Source organism: Anopheles marshallii, chromosome 3, assembly GCF_943734725.1.
Source record: "Anopheles marshallii chromosome 3, idAnoMarsDA_429_01, whole genome shotgun sequence".
NCBI lineage: Eukaryota > Metazoa > Arthropoda > Insecta > Diptera > Culicidae > Anopheles > Anopheles marshallii.
Genome location: NC_071327.1, coordinates 21,077,440 through 21,082,474, shown reverse-complemented (window position 1 = coordinate 21,082,474; position 5,035 = coordinate 21,077,440).

The window sequence follows — 5,035 nt, the reverse complement described above, 5'->3', positions numbered from 1 at the left end:
ACGGTTCTTAAAGGACATTTGTCTTCTGGGAATGTAAGCACGTTAGAATTTCATGCGGGCAGTACGACATCCAATGTTGATAAGTAATTGAACACATTCTGTACTACATATGTACAGTAATATTATTTATGTAGAATGGTTACGTTCCATTCCATTGCCACCAAAAGTCACCCGGCGAGCGTCTTGCCAGCGTTTGGAACCAAATCGTGCACAGAATTTATTTCTGCAGCAGAAAGTCCAATTAACTGCACGACCTATCTTTAGTGCATGTATCGTACCGCATCCCGGGAGCGTTTGCATTGGCAGAAGTTGAATTACCCGATGGTAATTTTCAGAGATCATCTTCAAAAGAGATCACGCTTGTGGGTTCCGATTGCAGCCAAATGCAGGCAGACCGCTCATATTCATTGGCCCGGGTGGAAATTTCGAGACCGGTACTGACTTCGGACTGACTGGTACGCTTCGAACTTTCACGTGTAGATTGCCAGCATGTTCTTCAGCGCTGGCAATGTTTATTACAAATGCCACTCCTGAGACACACTCTGTACCAAACCGGTCGCCGGCGCTATCGGGCAACGGTACGGCCGTAAGCTATGGCCGTAAGTTCCCTTTTTGCTTCACGCAAAGGTTTCCTTTGCGCTGGAAGTTGGACAGAAGGGTTATATCTACTGTATTTCTTCCTGTTCTTTGTGCTCCATGCTGTCGCACTCGATCCTGCACCGGGGAAGGTTTTATTTGTTTCGTACTCGGGGTTTGGACGATGCGATACGTTGCTTTGTAACAGCTGGCAAGCCGACCTACCGGTGCTTCATTCATCGTGGTTGCCTCCCTAGCATTCTCCCGGTGGGTATTTGGGGTTAACCAGCAGAAGAAAGAACCCTTTCTCCCCTCGTGTACGGGGGTTCGCTGGGCTCAGATGCTACCGGATCCGGTCGGTTTGTTTCGAGGCCTTTTCGAGGCTGCCCGGCGAATGTCGTATGAATAACAATTTCTCGTAATTAAAGTAAAACCGTACGGGTGTTGGCGAAGTGCACAAACTGTGAATATTCTCCGAAACGGTGCGGATCATGTTGGCACCAGGAAGACATTTTAACCCCGCACAAGAATGGTACATGAACGGTGAAGGTGCGAGAGAAGGAGCGATGGCGAAGAAATAAGATGTTGGGAAAGAGTTGTAGCGGATCGACCTGTGGTTCCAACCGGTCGGTTCCTGTGGAGTGAGAAAAGCGGGCGATTTGGTGGCTTTTCCCGATGCTGCATGCTGCTATTCCCGCTTGTGAACACTGTCGAGCGAAGGCAAAGGACTCGTGCGTCGTAGATGAGCAGGAAGAAAATTATTATCCTTAAGAAACGGGTCGTGCATAAGTTTGCATCGTGCAACCAGTTTGCGCCGGCGTTTCGCTTGGCAGAAGCAACACAATGCATGCAGGTTTGAGGGATGGTTTGCTGTTTCGGGCTGTGGGGCAACCATGTGTTGTGTCGCGTTTCGTTTAGTGGAAAGGACACCGGCCATAAAGGAATAATGCTGTGACTTACTTACTCCACTTACCCGTAATTATAGGCCATGAAAGAAAGCTCTTGGCGGGACTTGTAAGTCATCTTTCGAAAATCGGCTTCCAGCAGTGTGGCCTGCGTGCCAGCTGCATTAGTTTGATCTTTCCTCGCGGGTAAGCCCATACGAAACGGTAGAGGACGAACATAAAAGATCCGCTCATGTGAAATGTGCAATTTGTAGGGTAAGGATCAACCTACCGGAAACGGGGCACGGGCTCGTTGATGTACCACAGCACGGCGAGCAATGTGGGCCGGTACTAACGGCATAAAGATACGTTGTTATGACACACCGTACCTGAAGTGCTATATGCGACCCACTGGCCGCGAACAGGGCAACAGCGACAGAAGTACATCATTTGAATTATGATGCTTTTAAACAACCATCAACGCGACGGTACGGCATCGAGACTGTTGCAGCTGGAAAGGCTGAGCTGAATAGCGCAATTAGTACTTTGCTTTCTCTTACGTTCTCGTAAAGTAGTTAGTAGTGCTAATTAGTAAAATCTACTCCCAAGAACGTAATAGAATAAGTAAACCATGGGAGCCCAATGTTGGTTACATAATAGTAAAAACTTGATTTTAAATATAGCTCTCCGGTCCTGGTAGCCATGTTTTTCCACGTTTATCTACGCACATCTACGCTACATCCACTATGTCTGATTTGGTTGAAAGACGTAAAGGAGATCGTTTCTTTCCAGATTACGCCCAGGTTTAGAAAGAAGAAAGAAGAGGAAAGAGGAAAGAGGAAGGAGGAAAGAGGAAAGAGGAAAAAGGAAAGAGGAAAGAGGAAAGAGGAAAGAGGAAAGAAGAAAGAAGAAAGAAAAAAAAAGAAGAAAGAAGAAAGAAGAAAGAAGAAAGAAGAAAGAAGAAAGAAGAAAGAAGAAAGAAGAAAGAAGAAAGAAGAAAGAAGAAAGAAGAAAGAAGAAAGAGGAAAAAGGAAAGAGAAGCTTTCTTCTTTCTTCTTTCTTTCTATGAAAGGAAAGAAAGAGAAAGAAGGAGGAAGAAAAAAGAAAGAAGAATCAATGTTTTGTTCTGTTACGTACCGATGCATAAATTAATTTCGTTACGAAGTAACTTGTAATAATTGCAACGAAACAATCCGTTGTGATTTCTCATAAGCGTTAAAATGGCGATAAAAAACTGCTCCCTCCCGCCATTATTATCCACGCAAAAACAATCAAACTTGTCGCCAAACCTCTAACTGGATTAAACTATGGTTTGAGAAACTTATTTTCACTTTACCATTCGTTCATTAGAATAATCTGGCGCTCTCGCCACTATCACCAAGAACACACGGGAGCAGTGGACAAACAAAGCGAAGAAACAGATAGGAAAGAAACTTTCAACTACATTACCGAAGCGGTACGGTTGGCGCAGCTACCGGATAGCTTGTGTGGACATGCGACGGTGCGAACGGGAAATATATTAGTTTAATCGCTTTATAAATGAATTTGTCCTGCGGGGATAATGGTTTTCCCTTTTTCTGCGGCATTCGTACAATGCGAATTGGTGCGCAGTTCTGGGAATGGTGATTTTGATTCACTTTGCGTACTAGTTTTTGTGTGTTCTCTTTCGCGTGGTTGAATTTTAACACATCGAAACGAGCGGTGCAAACTGTGCATGGTGGCTGATAAGAAATGTTCATTTGCATAGTTTCGGTACTTGTTTGGGTAGGAAGCGTGTTTGCACAATACCGTTTCCGAGTGGTGTATTGAAACGTAGCTGAATTTATGATGGTTATGTTTCATCGGCATACGTTTAAGAAAGCGACAAACTTTCTTGCCGCTGGCCGTTCCAGGTGGTAAGATAATTTAGCACGAAGCTGTACGAGCAGAGGGGAAACCGTTTTAAAGTTTCCATTTCATGTCGAATGGAACGTACATATCACCTTGCATGAGAATAAATAAAGAACAATGCAAAAAAAGTGTGTTCTCCGTCAAGCCCGTTTTTCGCGGTGTGGAAACCTGTCTGTGCATGTTCCAGAAAATTTGTTACTTCACATAAAATATAATGAGTTCCGGAGCCTGTTCCACTAAATTTGCCCTGTTTCGGTGTGGCCTTTTTTTCCACCCGTGTTTTTCTCTTCACCACGCAAAAGAAACCAAACGTAGGCCCATTCGTTTTTGTTGGTTCAATGCCACCGGTTCGCAGTGTGCTTCGGTTTTTTGGTAAGATTCCAGCGAAACTTTTTCCCACCGCTGGCTGCTGGCTGGTGGTGCCGGTTCGGTTTTCGGGCAGTATCCTTTGCCATGGAAGCGGAAGCCCACGAAGAACGAACCACGTGCTGAGAGCTGGTCGTACTTTTGCAAAAGGAGCAGTCCAAACACTGGTCACAGGATACGCTTGGCTGGTCGGGCGAAAGCGACAACGAATGTGGAATGCTCACGTTTGATGCTGCCAGGGTAAGAAGTTACGATGACGCGTGTTGCGTACTCGGGACGCGTTAACTGTGCCGCGTTGGCCGTGATGCTAGAAAGATGGGACGCGAAGCCCACCCCGGTATCGTTTTCCTTCCGAACGCGTTCGAGGCACGCAGCGAGATGCTTTAGTCATTTCGAGCGTGTGGCTCTCGGGCCGGCATTTGCTTTCCATTAGCATAAATAAGACTCATTCATTTTCGTTCCCGCTCGTTCCGCACGGGAGTATCGGAGAAGGCCCGGTAATGACTGCAAGGTGGGGGAAGTCAGTAGCGAAAGCTTCGGCATGGGATAAATCAGCACTTCCAGTATCATCTGGTTGGCTGAAGACATTTATTCCACGGTCGGTTGGTGCCCGGAATCGTCCTGCCGTAACTGTTCCATATGATGGGTAGCTTCATCATCGACGTGGAATACACTCGATTGCTCGGTGTTTCTGTCGGTGTGCACGGAAGCGCGGGAAGTTTTCAAATATGCTAGAAGTAATGTCAGAAAATTTACTCCCACCATGGCCGAGTTCCGTACAGGCTACCGTCAAACGGAACCAAAAACAACCACCGAATGGGAATGGGTTAATTTGACAGAATGGCACTGAATCCTGCCAAATATCCTTGAAACGCTGTCGGGCTACATGTCGCTTTGATGTAAGTAAGCGACACTTTGTTAGCAGCTGTACACGCGCGACGGTGGGACACGATCATGCGGTAGGATAATGCTTTCCGTATCATAAGGCTGGTGGGCTGCTCCATTGGGGAGGGTTAGCAGAACACTCTGCCGGAAGTATGATCCGCTTCCCTGAGCACTAATGGTGTTAAAAAGTGAAACGCTACCACTCGAAGGGACTCAACTAAATGACTGGAAGTAAAATTTCAGCACGGTGGTTTGTATAGTCCCAAAAAAAAAAACGTATATGAAAACACACCTAAACATGTGTGTGATAATAACACTAATGCGGCTTTTGGGTGAATGGTGAGCGTGTTAGGTTTTATTCCTGGCCCGTAAGTGATGTGTATTTGTTGAACGTACGAAGGTATTATGCGTAATGGACACAGGACGTAGTACAC